This window comes from Leopardus geoffroyi, chromosome C1 (genome assembly GCF_018350155.1).
Source record: "Leopardus geoffroyi isolate Oge1 chromosome C1, O.geoffroyi_Oge1_pat1.0, whole genome shotgun sequence".
Taxonomy (NCBI): domain Eukaryota; kingdom Metazoa; phylum Chordata; class Mammalia; order Carnivora; family Felidae; genus Leopardus; species Leopardus geoffroyi.
The window spans coordinates 164,652,872-164,668,424 of NC_059328.1; the positions used below are offsets into that span (position 1 = coordinate 164,652,872).

General features: G+C 40.6%; 1 long non-coding RNA gene across 1 annotated transcript; it reads left to right on the forward strand.

Annotated features, from left to right (window-relative positions):
* Nucleotides 1-4,657: 4,657 nt before the first annotated feature.
* On the forward strand, nt 4,658-5,863 carry LOC123596775. Its single transcript, XR_006711865.1, has 2 exons — nt 4,658-4,821; nt 5,642-5,863. It is a non-coding gene; the product is annotated as an uncharacterized LOC123596775 (long non-coding RNA).
* Nucleotides 5,864-15,553: the final 9,690 nt, after the last annotated feature.

The window sequence follows — 15,553 nt, forward strand, 5'->3', positions numbered from 1 at the left end:
TCTTCACCAGGTCTAGTGACCAAAGAACGTCTCATTACTACGTGTCATTTGTTTGAAGGTCTCTAGACTTTGGAGAAGCGATTGTTCTTGGAACCTCTACCAAGATACTACCATTGTCCCATATGGGACAGACACCTTTGAATTTTTTTTTTTTTCAACGTTTATTTATTTTTGGGACAGAGAGAGACAGAGCATGAACGGGGGAGGGGCAGAGAGAGAGGGAGACACAGAATCAGAAACAGGCTCCAGGCTCTGAGCCATCAGCCCAGAGCCCGACGCGGGGCTCGAACTCACGGACCGCGAGATCGTGACCTGGCTGAAGTCGGACGCTTAACCGACTGCGCCACCCAGGCACCCCACGGGACAGACACCTTTGATATTGAAGTTGTGATACTCGCTGTTTTATGTCCTCTCTTGAGAATGCCTTATACAGGGGCGCCTGGGTGGCTCAGTAGGTTAAGCGGCCGACTTTGGCTCAGGTCATGATCTCACGGTCCGTGAGTTTGAGCCCCGCGTCGGGCTCTGTGCTGACAGCTCAGAGCCTGGAGCCTGCTTCAGATTCTGTGTCTCCCTCTCTCTGACCCTCCTCCGTTCGTGCTCGCTCTCTGTCTCAAAAATAAATAAACGTTAAAAAAAAAAAAAAAGAGAATGCCTTATACATTTGATAGGACAGAGTCCCAAAGCTGCCAGGCTCTGACAAGCTGGAAGAGCATCTTTTATCCTGCACATAGTCAGAAGGTTCAACTCTAACCTTAACCTCCAAACCCATTGACTGTCCACTTAGCTACCTTTGCTTTTCTTAAATTTTTTTTTTAACGTTTATTTTTGAGACAGAGAGAGACAGAGCATGAACCGGGGTGGGCAGAGAGAGAGGGAGACACAGAATCCGAAGTAGGCTCCTGGCTCTGAGCCATCAGCCCAGAGCCCGACACAGGGCTCGAGCTCACGGACCACGAGATGTGACCTGAGTTGAAGTCGGACGCTTAACCGACTGAGCCACCCAGGCGCCCCCTACCTTTGCTTTTCTAACTGCTTTATTCTTCATGTACCCTGCACTTTGGTACATGATTATGTAGAGGCTGCCTTTTGTTGTTGCTTCAATAGTGTATGTTCATTCATTTGTTCAAGTACTTATTGGGTGGGCAGGGACTGGGCATCAATGGGCAACTGTGAATACGATGAATATAGTTTCTACTATAAGTCATGGAACTTAAAATCTAGTGGAAGATACACACAAAAAGGTAATGACCCCTGGTTGTTTCTTGTTTCACCAACTTTATCATAAGTAAAAGGCAGAATTCATATCTACTGTTTTCTATCCATTGGCATTCAGTAGGTACTTTGTTTTATACATTTTCTGCTAATAGTTCAGAGTTTCTTACTCTGCCTGCCTTGGTGTCAAAGGCACCAGGTATGGCCTTGAGGCAAAGAAGGAAATCAGATCGGAAACTGATGCTTGTTTCACTCTTTCTGTACACTCTGGGACAGCTGTCAAATCGGCCTAGAGAGCTCCAGATCCAATAGATTGGGCTAGTTCCCCCATCCTAGTCCTTCTAGGAGGCATAGCTGTACCCCTCACAGATGAGGCTCCCTGGCCCACTGCTAAGAACCATTTTCCAGTAAAGAAAACAAAAAAGAGGAAAGAACAGCATTCAGGGATAAGAGATCATTCTCCAAATCACATCATTATTTTTTTAAAAATTTGTTTTTAACATTTATTTATTTATTTTTTATTTTAAATTTTTTTTTTTTTTTAACGTTTATTCATTTTTGAGAGACAGAGACAGAGCATGAGTGGGGAAGGGGCAGAGAGAAAGGGAGACACAGAATCTGAAGCAGGCTCCAGGCTCGGAGCTGTCAGCACAGAGCCTGACGCGGGGCTCGAACTCATGAACCGTGAGATCATGACCTGAGCCGAAGTCAGATGCTCAAGCGACTGAGCCACCCAGGCGCCCCAAACATTTATTTATTTTTGAGAGACAGAGCACAAGTGGGGGAGGGGCGGAGACAGAGGGAGACACAGAATTCAAAGCAGGCTCCAGGCTGTCAGCACAGACCCTGAAGTGGGGCTCAAGCCCACAAGCTGTGAGATCATGACCTGAGCCAAAGTCAGACACTTAACCAACTGAGCCACCCAGGCACCCCTGCAAATCACTCCATTAAAGGGAACAGGAAAGGAAAGACCCTACCTGAATCAGTGGAGTGTAGTCATAATCGATTCCTTTAGTTTTCTTGCTAAATCCTGGATATTTATTGCCACTGGCTGATATATTTGACTCTTGCTTTTTGTAGGGATTAACGTGCCCAGTTTTTCAAACCAGTATATTCTGAGATTGTTTGGGAATGGCTTGTTTCAATTATTAATTTCATTTCCAACTTTCTTGGTATTTTTCCACTTTCAGTTAAAATTTCATTTGTTGAATGCATCAGGATTTGCATGATGTTTGACGCGATTCCTTGTAAAGGAAATTGAGTAGCTTAAAATGGATAGTAGCCCTTAATAGTGATTATCATTTGGTATTAATAGCACTCCTTCCATCTAGACCCCCCAAAAGTCAAATTAAAGAGTTAAACCAATTACAGAATCATAATTACCTTCATAGATTTCTTCAAATTTTTAACTGTTATGCAGTTATCTCCTTATGTACCTTAACTTTCGTTCATCTTAACCACACTTAGGACTTCTCCTTACGATTATCACCTTGGGGCGCCTGGGTGGTGCAGTCGGTTAAGCATCCGACTTCAGCCAGGTCACGATCTCGCGGTCCGTGAGTTCGAGCCCCGCGTCGGGCTCTGGGCTGACGGCTCAGAGCCTGGAGCCTGTTTCCGATTCTGTGTCTCCCTCTCTCTCTGCCCCTCCCCCGTTCATGCTCTGTCTCTCTCTGTCCCAAAAATAAATAAACGTTGAAAAAAAAAATTAAAAAAAAAAACAAAAAACGATTATCACCTTAACCTGTCATCATGTCCAGCTCATATTTGTAGTAATTTCCTTATGATCCTAGGCTCTAGTTTTCATTTTAAGGCCATTGGAACATCTCTCCCTTGTGTCTGCAGGGAATTAGGTAAAGGGATCCCCTGCTGCTTACGCTGCCTCAGGACCAAATCTTACACTGCTCTTTCAGACTCAGTCGGGTACTCGTCCATCCTGCTGAGACGTTCTCCTCTAGTGACTCTACAGCTCGTTTGTCCATCTAGTTTATTAGCCATCTAGTCCTCACCTTGTCCTTTGGGTTGGAAGCACACCACTTGTCTTCCGGCTCACAACCGTGGCATCTTGTGACTCTCCCATGCCAGCAAAAGCTTCAGTTGGCTGCCACAGGAAACACTCTCCGGACCTCCACTTAGAAAGCTTCTATCAGACTTGGTCCAGGCTTGAGGTGGAATCCACATGCCCTGTTCCTTAAAAAAAGTTTTTAAAAAGGTTTATTTATTTATTTTGAGAGAGAGACAGAGAGAGAAAGTGAGTGCAAGCAGGGGAGGGGCGGAGAGAGAGGGAGACAGAATCCCAGGCAGGCTCTACTCTGTCAGCACAGAGCCTGACGTGGGGCTCGATCCCACAAACCTGTGGGATCATGACCTGAGCTGAAATCAAGAGTCAGATGCTTAACGGACTAAGCCCATCCAGGTGCCCCTTAAATTTTTTTTTTTTTTTGCTAATTAAATGTCAAATTGTGGAAGCAGGTGAGATGGATAGGATCAGAAAGCAGACGAGAGGTGGGCTTAGAGCTGAATGCTTTAGACAGAATTCGAATATAAAATAGGTGGAATTCTTTAGCAGAATTAGAGTACATATTGGCAGAAAGCCAATAACTGGTATTTGTAGCCATTGCGTTCATATCTGCAGCTGCTATGCTGTTTAAACCCTTTTTAAAACTAGAATTAACTGGAGCTGTGAAGAGCATAACTTCCCTTAAGGAAACTTTAGCAGAAGGAGCAGTAATTTTCAAGGCAGAAAAAAAAAGTATAAATATTCAGACGGAGTTCATCTAAGACAGATGAAACAGACATCTCTATGAAAATGTATCAGTTAGGATTAGATCCAGCAGCAAGTAACAGAAACCCAAAATAATAGTGGCTTTAACAAGTTACAGCTTTATCTCTTCATGTGAAAGTCTAGAAATAAGCAGTTCCTGAAGTCATCAGGCATATATGTTCCTCTTGTCTTTCTGTTTTACTGTCTGTCTTTAGCGTTCTATCTTCTGGTCCAAAGTGGATGCTAAGCCCCTAGCTGTCACATTTGCATTCCAGCCAACAAGAAAGAAGGATGCTATATACATATTCTTGTTTATATCACATTAGATAAAATTTCATCATATGGCCATTACTAGTTGCTAAAGAATCTGGGAAATGTCTTTATGCCAGGTGACCACGGGCTCAGCGACAGATCAGGAATAGTATTGCCAAAAAGAAGGAAAGAATAGATGTTGGGGAATAGACAAGTATGAGGCAACTGGGGACTGTTAGGAGTAAACAGGTCCACAAGAATTTCATGAAAACAAGTTCCAAAGAATTTCTGCCTTCTAGCATTAAATAACTAACTTTAAATATATGTTAAATCATGTTCAGGAACATGTCTGTAACAGAACCACAAGCCAACTCTCAAGAGCCTGGTATTAAAAGCACATCACCAGTTATTATTCCCATTGTAGGTGTTGAGAATGAAGAAGACTGAGTGAATGCTGAAAAAAAAAAAAAAAAAAAAAAGATCTCAGGGACCTGTGGATAAATGGACTCTGGAAGTGTGACAGCACCTATCACAACTTGAGGAATGATTTTGACCATTGTCAGTGGAGTTACTCTGAATCGCGGATTTGGGACTTAGTGAGTTTCATTTAGGTCAGCTTCTCCAAAGCAGCATTTCTGTGCTTCGATTTTCAAATCAGAGACACTGAAACTTTAACTCATAAGGATAGCAGCTTTTTTCAAAGGAGCATTTTCCCTCCCAAATGAGCTCATTTTACCCCTTCTTGCCATTTCTGGCAATATTAATATTTTTATCCAGTGGTACTCTAAGTTAACTTAATGTGCTTAGCTTGTTATGAGGGAGTGATTTATGTACCACCAGAGGTAAAGTTCACTAGTCTGTGTGGGAAACAAAAGACTTGCCCTATGAGCCACCAGATCACGCACCAGCACGTTTTGGCCTTACTTGTTTCCTCTGGAGGGTTCGTCCATCTAAATCCCTCGAGGCCAGAGACCCTTTCTATTTTAAAACTTGGTCTCCCAAGTGCCTAGCTCAGTGCCTCTCACAAGGCTAGGTCTTAATAAATATTTGTTGAAATATTCTGAAGATGATTCATCAGAGACAATGACAGAAAAGCACATAACAAAAATTAACAACACAGTTTTGGGTTAGCCTTGGGTCATTTCTAGTAGTTGTAAGAGAAAAGAAAATTCACAGCAAGACGGCACTGAAAGTCTTGAGCATTTGTAAGGAAGTGGCGAAGGAAAAACATTTATTTTGACAACTGCTCTTCGGTGTGAAAAATTCACAGCTGTAAAGGGCAACAAAGGAAAGCAAACCTAATCCGTAAGAGCCTAAGCACTTTACCATACTAGATTTCAGGACACATGATTATTCCTTTTGCTACTTGTTTGCGAGTGTCGCCCATTTGCCAAAATAAAGATGTTCTTTCTCCAGCCAGACCCAGGCTGCCAGAGTGAACTAATGACTTCAGAATGGAAGACAGATGCTTCCTGCAGGAGAATTCCCCTGCAGGCAGAGAACCCTTAACCAGGGCTGGTTCCAGAACTTGTGAGCCCTGGTGCTAAATGAAAATGGGGGACCCCTTGTTCAAAAGTCAGGGGAAAAAGTGTCATTAAAGATACTAAAATATAAAGTTTTCCCCCTTCTCCCACAGTATCTCTGTTGACTTGTCATGGTGTTCTTTTATTTACTTCATGCGCTCTGAGTAAAGAAGACTTAACATTTTAAATTACTGGCTTTTTTTTTTTTTTTTCCCATTCATCTTTCTATTTTGGAATTCCAGTTTTAAATTTGTTCAGATATATTTATTGAATTATTTGGGAACATTTGTTTTTTTTTCTTCAATTTTTAAATTCTTATTTTGAGAGAGAGAGAGAGAGAGAGAGAAGATGAGCGGGGGAGGGGCAGAGAGAGAGAGAGGGAGAGAGAGAATCCCAAGCATGCTCTGTGCTGTCAGTGCAGAGCCCAAAGTGGGGCTCGAACTCATGAACCGTGAGATCATGACCTGACCTGAAATCAAGAGTCGGATGCTTAACTGGTTGAGCCACCCAAGTGCCCCCAAATTATATGAGAACATTTAGCTTGTATGCAGGATAACCAAAATTGTACAATTTGTGTTTTGTAGCTTGTACCTGCATGCGTATATGCTTTTGTTCTTACTACCACCCTGGATATGTTGCAAAAAACTGACTCACCTGTTTTTTTCTTTCACTTTTTTTTTTCAATGTTTATTTATTATTGAGAGAGAGAGACAGAGTGTGAGCCGGGGAGGGACAGAGAGAGAGAGCGAGACACAGAATTGAAGCAGGCTCCAGGCTCTGAGCTGTCAGCACAGAGCCCAATGCGGGGCTCAAACCCACAAACCATGAGATCATGACCTGAACACGAGTCGGACGCTTAACCGACTAAGCCACCCAGGTGCCCCTCTTTCACTTCTTGATACATGCACATTCTCCTAACACTCTGCAGAAGCCAACAGCTTCAATAAAATGCTTGCCTTGTGCTTGCTTTGAGTCCCATGTTGGATCCACTGGAGTTCTGTATTCACGCAGCATCAGAAATGCTATATGAAAGTGGGGTGGCAAGAAACATCAGATACACATACATTGTGCACATTCTGCATTATCTGCTCACGCCCTGCTTCTTTGTCCCTTTGGACTTTGCTTATGTAAGCCAAGTTCAAGGATTAATTATTATGCATTTGAACACAGTGATAGAGCATTAAACCAAGAGTGGGGCTCTTTTGACCCTGGGATCTGTGTGCCTGCACGGGTCATGTGCCCATGAATAGCACTGCATGTAACCAAAGTAAGAGTCGCCTTTTCTTTTTTAGTAGTTTGAAAAATCAGTAACCATTGGAAGAACACAAAATGAGCTCACATTAATGGGGGCCATATTGAAAAATAAGATTGTTTTTGGCTAACTGAAGCCTAAGCTGAATCTTGGAATATTGTAAAAGAAGTAACAGGCAGGGCACCTGGAAGGAAGAGCATTGGACTCTTGATTTCCGGGTCACGAGTTTGAGCCCCACGTTGGGTGTACAGATTACTAAAAAAATAAACTTTAAAAAAGCAATTAAAAGAAAAAAGAATTAACAGGAAAAAAAAGAACTTGTAGTTAATGTTCAATTGAGAATCATCTTAAGTGCAGTAATTACATAGTTGTGTGGAAAATGAGTGCATTAAAGTCTTTTAAAGAATGTTTTTTATTGCTGCAAACCTTACAACTTAAAAAAAGGCTAAACATCACAGAGAGGTAATATAAAAAAGCTGCTCTTACAATTTAACGTATCTTGAAAAAAGTGTTGCATATACCTATAACATAACCATTTTTAGTCTTATTCAGACAGATGACATAAGATTAAATAAAGATACCAATCTTGTTCTTGTCTTTTCATGCACTAAAGTTTTATATTACTTCATTGATGAGAGCATTGTAATAGCCCCAAAGGAAAATCCATCTAAACATTTTCAATTTGAAAGGTTAAAAGAGACAATAGGGGAGCCTGGGTAATGCAGTCCGTTAAGCATCTGACTTCAGCTCCAGTCAACATCTGACATTTTGTGAGTTCGAGCCCTGTGTTGAGGTTTGTGCTGACAGCTCAGAGCCTGGGACCTGCTTCAGATTCTGAAGATTCTCCCTTTCTTTCTCTGCCCCTCCCCTGCTCGCACTCTGTCTCTCTCTCTCTCAAAAATAAACATTAAAAAAAATTTTAAAAAGAAACAATAAATAAGCCATTAATTTGTTTTCATGTTAATCCATTTTCTTTTAAATTAAGGTAAAAAGTTCAGCTACATTTTCAAATGATCAATAAAAATATAAATAATTATATTAGAATGATACGGGAAATCATATGAGACAAGAGAGCTAAGACGAAGTTCTATGAATAGACAACTTTGTGGATATATAAGTATTGCTGCAAAATAAAGATGCATTATATGTTCACTAATAATTGTTTATAATAAAATTAGCCAAAAGCCCAATAACTTTTGTGCTTATTTTAATATTCTTTGTATTCCCATACAACCATACAACCACACGTGCAATTACGCATTGAACGTTTCTGGAACGACACTCAAAGTGTTGATTAGGTGCTTCTATCTACTGAGACTGAATGTTGCGAGAAAGAATTTTACTTTTTGCCTTTCTCTGTCTTCTGTACTATTTGGACTTTTTAACCATGGACATGATTTTATTTTAATAATTTAAAAACTGGCTAGTTCAGAAAGGTAGTCATTCAGTGAGTACACACTAACACTAAAACATGTACATGTACATGTACGGGCACACATTGTACATAAGCATCTCTATCACGATTTCATTCCATTCTTAAGTTGGTTGGAGCCACTCTTCAGCCCAGGGGGATCTTTGCATTAATACAATGCCATTGAGGGTCTCCAGAGGAACAAGTGTCTGCAAAGGGAGGGTTTGTTTTGCAATAGTAGGGCTTAGTTGTCAATCATGAGAAAGAGCAGTGTCTGTGAAACTTTTCCTGTGTGCAAATGATATTCTTTCATAATCTTAAAACATTTTTTAAATGGAAAGGTTTTGAACGTACACAAGGGTAGAGAGAAGCGAGCCTCCATGTATTCAGCAATAAGCTTCAGCAACGATCAATTCATGTACAATCTTGTTTTGTTTATACCCCCCCCCCATTGAATTATTTTGGAACAAAACCAAATATCATATCTTTTCATCTGTAAATATTTCAGTATGTATTTCTATTAGGACTAAAAAAAAAATAACCACAATAATATTATCACATCAAAAAAAATCCCCAAGAATTCCTTAACATTGTTAAATATTCAGTTGTTACTAAAATTCCCCTGATTGTCTCATATATGATAGAGATGACCTTTCTGAAGTTTTGGTAGTTCTTTTATCTCTTTATGTAATAGGATAAGGTTTATTATTAACATTTTCTGGTCCTTGTACTTGCATACTTTTATAGACTTTCTGACGTGATTAAAGGTCTTTATCATTTTGTTCTTGAGCTTGTCTGTTCAATCCACACCAGAATTCTTTATTTCCTTTAATTTGTCTCATTGACTGTTTTACTTCCTGCACAATTCTTCTTCTCTTCCTTTTGACAGCCCAGGCAGATTTACGGACAGTCCTGTGTTAGCCATGCCAACCTATCTATTCAGTTTATCCTTGGGAGATTCAGGAGAAACCTGTTGCAGTCAGTGTTTATGGGTTCTTATAATATTTTACTTAACAAATGTGGCCTTTAGAAGACCTAGGTAGACATTGACTGAGTTGACAAATAAGAAAAATAGAGGAATGGCAAATGCAGGCATGGGTAGATGGGAGAGTCACTCTGGAAAGATGCTTATATGAAATGAAGAATATTTTCCCCCAATTGTTAGAAGAAGCTGTGGCCAAATCATTCATTTCTTCAATAATTTACAGAATCTTGGATCTCTTGAAGTATATAATCTATATATAGAACATATGTATGTAAATATATATTTCCCTTGACCAAATATAATATTATATACTTTGTTGTTTCATATTCTTTAAACTATTTAAAAATAATAATTCACTTAATACCAACAACACATTGTGACACACTTTAGGAACTACTGAATTTATAGGTAAAAAAGCTAATGCTCAGGAAGATGGCTTTCCTCTAATGGGAGAGCAGAGGACCAGGGGAAAACATACAAGCTTGACTCTATGCTCAAAGTCAACTTCTTACCCCATATACAAAGGCAAAATAACGTAAAGTCCAAACTTGAATATATTATATTATATAATACAGTATTTTCCTGGAGAGTAAGAATTGAAAGCCTTGGATGGATTTTGGTAAACAATACAGTAATGTGTAAATGTCAAAGAAATGGAAAAAAAGAAATCTTTAATCAGACCTCAGCCAGGCTTATGAGAGTCAGGAAGGTGTAAGCTCAACAATGATTAAAAACTATAAAGCATTTGAGTGTCTTAAATGATAAACAGCTTTACAATCTTGGAATTACAAAAAGCCTTCTTAAATACCATTGTCACCAACCAGTTTAAAATATTATCAGTTTAACACTGATTATCAGTAGTAAAACACTATCAGTTCAAAAGTATTTCTTGGGGCGCCTGGGTGTCTGTTGGTTAAGCATCCGACTTCGACTCAGGTCATGATCTCACACTTCATGAGTTCGAGCCCCATGTTGGGCTCTCTGCTGTCAGTGCAGGACCTGCTTCAGATCCACTGTCTCCTCTCTCTGCCCCTCACCTGCTCATGTTCTCTCTCTCTCTCTCTGTCTCTCTTTGTCTCTTAAAAAAACAAAACAAAACAAAACAAAACAAAACAACCATTTAGAATGAACCTGGACCATTTTCTTACACCATATAAAAAAATAAACTCAAAATGGATGAAAGACCTAAATGTAAGACAGGAAGCCATCAAAATCCCAGAGAAGAAAACAGGCAACAACCTCTTTGACCTTGGCTGCAGCAACTTCTTACTTGACATGTCTCTAGAGGGAAGGGAAACAAAAGTGAAAATGAACCTTTGGGACCTCATCAAGATAAAAAGCTTCTGAACAGTGAAGGAAATAATCAGCAAAACTAAAAGGCAACCAATGAAATGGGAGAAGATATTTGCAAATGACCCATAAGATAAAGGGGTAGGATACAAAATCTATAAAGAACTTATCAAACTCAACACCCAAAAAACAAATAATCCAGTGAAGAAATGGGCAAAATATATGAAAAGACAATTTTCCAAAGAAGACATCCAGATGGCTAACAGGCACACAAAAAGATGCTCAACATCACTCATCATCAGGGAAATACAAATCAAAACCACAGTGAGATACCCCTCACACCTGTCAGAATGGCTAAAATTAACAACTCAGGCAATAACAGATGTTGGCGAGGATTCGGAGAAAGAGGAACACTTTTGCACTCCTGGTGGGCATGCAAATTGTTGCAGCCATTCTGGAAAACAGTATGGAGGTTCCTCAAAAAATTGCAATTACACTACTAGGTATTTATCCAAAGGCTAAAAAAAATGCTGATTCAAAGGGGTACATGCACCCCAATCTTTTTAGTAGCCCTATCAACAATAGCCAAAGTTTGGAAAGAGCCCAGATGTCTGTCAACTGATAAATGGATAAAGAAGATGTGGTATATGTACACAATGGAGTATTACTTGGCAATCAAAAAGAATGAAATCTTGCCATTTGCAACAATGTGACTGAAACTAGAATGTATTATGCCAAGTGAAATAAGTTAATCAGAGAAAGACAAATATCATATGATTTCACTCATATGTGGAATTTAAGAAACAAAACAGATGAACATAGGGGAAAGGAAGCAAAAATAATATAAAAACAGAGAGGGAGACAAACCATAAAAGACTCTTAAATACAGAGAACAAACTGAGGGTTGATGAGGGGCTGTGGGTGGGGGGATGGGCTAAATGGGTGATGGGCATTAAGGAGGGCACTTGTTGGGATGAGCACTGGGTGTTATATGTAAGTAATGAGTCACTAAATTGTATTCCTGAAATCATTATTACACTGTAGGTTAACTAACTTGGATTTAAATTTTTAAAAATGTAAAAAAATATATTTCTTGAATGTCTTAAAACTGCGTTCAGTACTTTCAAGGAATGCAGATGAAAATAAAATTTGCCCTTTTATTTATTTTTTTAATGTTTATTATTTATTTTAAGAGAGAGAAGGAAAGCATGAGTAGGGAGAGGGGCAGAGAGAGATAGAGAGAATCCCATGCAGGCTCCATGCTGTGAGTGCCGAGCCCAAGGCGGGGTTCCATCTCACAAACTGTGAGATCATGACTTGAGCCTAAATCAAGAATTGGATGCTTAATGGACTGAGCCACCAGGCGCCCCCAAATTTACCCTTTTAAAGCGATAGTAATCTTTCTTGAGTCACAAACTAAAGATATTTTGGAAGCTATTAATTTTCTTCTTAGAAAGTGCACATTTGAACATACACTCAAAATTCAACATTTAGCTTTTGGAGTTTATGGGCATTCCAGAAGCTCCTCCATGGATCCCGTAGGGGCGAGTTATGGACTACAGTTGCCTCTTATGTATTGGGAAGAAAACTTTGTAGGAGTCACATATGCCCCTAACCTGCCGTCTGATCTTGATGAAGTCACTCATCATCTTTAGGACTCCGTTTCCTCATCTGTGAAGAAAAGAAGCATGGAGTAGCTAACCTTCTGGAAATAACCTTTTTTCTTTTCTAGGAGCTAATTATCTGGCTGGGGACATAAAATGAATGATCATAAAAATATTCAAGGCAATATTTTTTCAACATTTACTATGAAAAATTTTAAACAAAGAGCAAAATGGAAGGAATTTTATAGTGCCTACCCATGTCTCCATCACTTAAATTCTAGCATTCAGTTTTATCATATATTTATCTGTTTAACCATTACTCTATCCATCCAGCAACTAATTAATTAATTTTAATTTGAGAGACAGGAGAAAAAGAGAGAGCGAGCATGTGAGTGGGGGAGAGGGGCAGAGGGAGAATCTTTTATTTTTAATTTTTTTTTGAAAGAGGGAGAGGGAGATTGCAAATAGGGGAGGGGCAGAGAGAGAGGGAGAGAGAGAAAACCCCAAGCAGGCTCTGCGCTGTCATCCCAGAGCCCGAAGCAGGTTTCAAACTCTTGAACTGTGAGATTATGAAATTAAGAGTTGGACACTAAGGGCGCCTATGTGGCTCAGTCGGTTGGGCGTCCAACTTTGGCTCAGGTCATGAACTCACAGGTTGTGAGTTTGAGCCCCCCGTTGGGCTCTGTGCTGACAGCTCAGAGCCTGGAGCCTGCTTCAGATTTGTGTCCCTCTCTCTCTCTGCCCCTACTCGGTTCAAGCTCTGTCTCTCTCTCGCGCGCTTTCTCTCAAAATAAATAAACATTAAAAATTTTTTTTAAAAAAGAGTCAGACACTTAATTGACTGAGCCACCCAGGCGCTGAGAGAGTAAGGCAGAGAGGTTGCGGGTGGGGGGACAGAGAGAGAAAGTCTTAAGCAGGCTCCAGGCTCACCGCAAAGCCCGATGTGGGTCTTGATCCCACCACCCTGGGATTATGGCTTGAGCTGAAATCAAGAGTTGGATGCTCAACCAACTGAGCCACCCAGGTGCCTCTATCCAGCAATTTAAAAAGTGATTTCAAAGTAAATTACAGACATCTTGACTTTCTCCCTACAGTTTTCAGCATGCGTATCATTTAGTTCAATCTTTGTTTATAGTTTTCTTCCTTTGATGTAAAATTTACACACAAAGAAAGGCAAAAATCTAAAGTCCACACTTGTTGAGTTTTGGCAAACTATATAGTCACTCTTTGTCATCAATTCCTTGCTTATACCTCAACTCTCGTGTCCCTTCTCTCTTTATTTTACTTCACCTGGCGAAACCAAAGCCTGCTTAAATACAATTCTCCAACCAATAAAAAGTTACCTGTGAGGTTGAATAAGACTAGACAACAACAACTATGTTAACTGTGTGTTTTATTTTATTTTATTTTATTTTTTTCAACGTTTATTTATTTTTTTGGGGACAGAGAGAGACAGAGCATGAACGGGGGAGGGGCAGAGAGAGAGGGAGACACAGAATCGGAAACAGGCTCCAGGCTCTGAGCCATCAGCCCAGAGCCTGACGCGGGGCTCGAACTCCCGGACCGCGAGATCGTGACCTGCCTGAAGTCGGCCGCTTAACCGACTGCGCCACCCAGGCGCCCCAACTGTGTGTTTTAAATTCATGGTTTCTAACATCAGGTGCTTAATGCTTCCCAGCAGTTACGCTATACTTGCTTCATCCAGTCTCCCCCACTAAGTGGAAACCAAGTGTTTCTCAAACTATCTGGGTGAAGGGTCAACTTCTTATATTTAAAAAAAAATTTTTTTTTAAATGTTTTTATTTATTTTTGAGACAGAGAGAGACAGAGCATGAACGGGGGAGGGCCAGAGAGAGAGGGAGACACAGAATCGGAAGCAGGCTCCAGGCTCCGAGCCATCAGCCCAGAGCCCGACGCGGGGCTCGAACTCACGGACCGCGAGATCGTGACCTGGCTGAAGTCGGACGCTTAACCGACTGCGCCACCCAGGCGCCCCAACTTCTTATATTTTTAAATCCATTTTGGAATAATACTTTTGGAAAATACAACTTAAATGAGTTACAAGGAAAATGAAATAAAACAGAGACATACAAAATGCAAGTCCCAAATTTTTATCATTAAATTTAGCAGTCATAAAATTATTTCATTAAATTGCTAAAAGCTTCTAAATGCTTACCCTTAATTCCTGTACTTAACCTTTTCATGGACAGGTAACAAAGAATTTGTGAAAAAGCACTGGTCTGTAGACTAGCCTTTTTTTTTTTTAAATGTTTTATTTATTTTTGAGACAGAGCATGAATGGGGGAGGGTCAGAGAGAGGGAGACACAGAATGTGAAGCAGGTTCCAGGCTCTGAGCTGTCAGCACAGAGCCCGACATGGGGCTCGAACCTACAGACCGCGAGATCATGACCTGAGCCGAAGTCGGCCGCTTAACCGACTGAGCCACCCAGGCGCCCCTAGACTAGCCTTTTTGAGGAACGCTGCTCTAAATGACTAGACTACTTTGTACCTTCTCCTCCCTCCTCAAACATCTCCCTCGTACTTGCCCTCCCTCGCTCTCAGCTGATGATTTTGCTTCACTGAGACACTTGTAGGAATCAGAAGAGAATTCCACAAGCTCTTACCATCATGTCTACTCATCTACCCCTATCTGTGCCTGTATACACCATCCTGTCTCATGTTGCTATGGATGAACTGCCATGCTTCTAGAAAAGGCCAGTCCTTTCACTGCACACCGGGTCATGCCGTCTCAACTCAGGGATGTCACTCTGGCAATTGTCCCCTTCTCTTTTGCATCATGATCCTCCCTTCTCCTCTCTACTATGTCATTCACATTAGTATACAATCATGCTGTTATTTCTCCCATCTTAGAAAGCCTCTCAGCCCTCTCTCCCTGTCCAGCTACACACTTAACGTCTCTGTCCCTTTCCTGCAAAACTCCTTGAATTAGTTGTTTATGGCAGCCATCTTCTATGCCTTTGCCTGATTCCCTGTTGGACCCACTTTAGGCAGATTTTCACCCTCACTACTGCATTCAAACTGCTCTCTTTCTAAGGTCACCAATAGCTTTCACACTTCCAAGTAAGTATTCATTTCTCAGTCCTCAGTTCCTTTGGCCCATTGGCAACATCTGACAGTTAATGGTCCTGTTCCTTGAAACATCTTCTGTCTTCTAGGGTACCACACTAGTTTGCTTTTCGTCCGACTTTTCTGGTTTTTCCTTTTCAGTTTCATTTGGTGACTTGCTGACCTGGAAATGTTG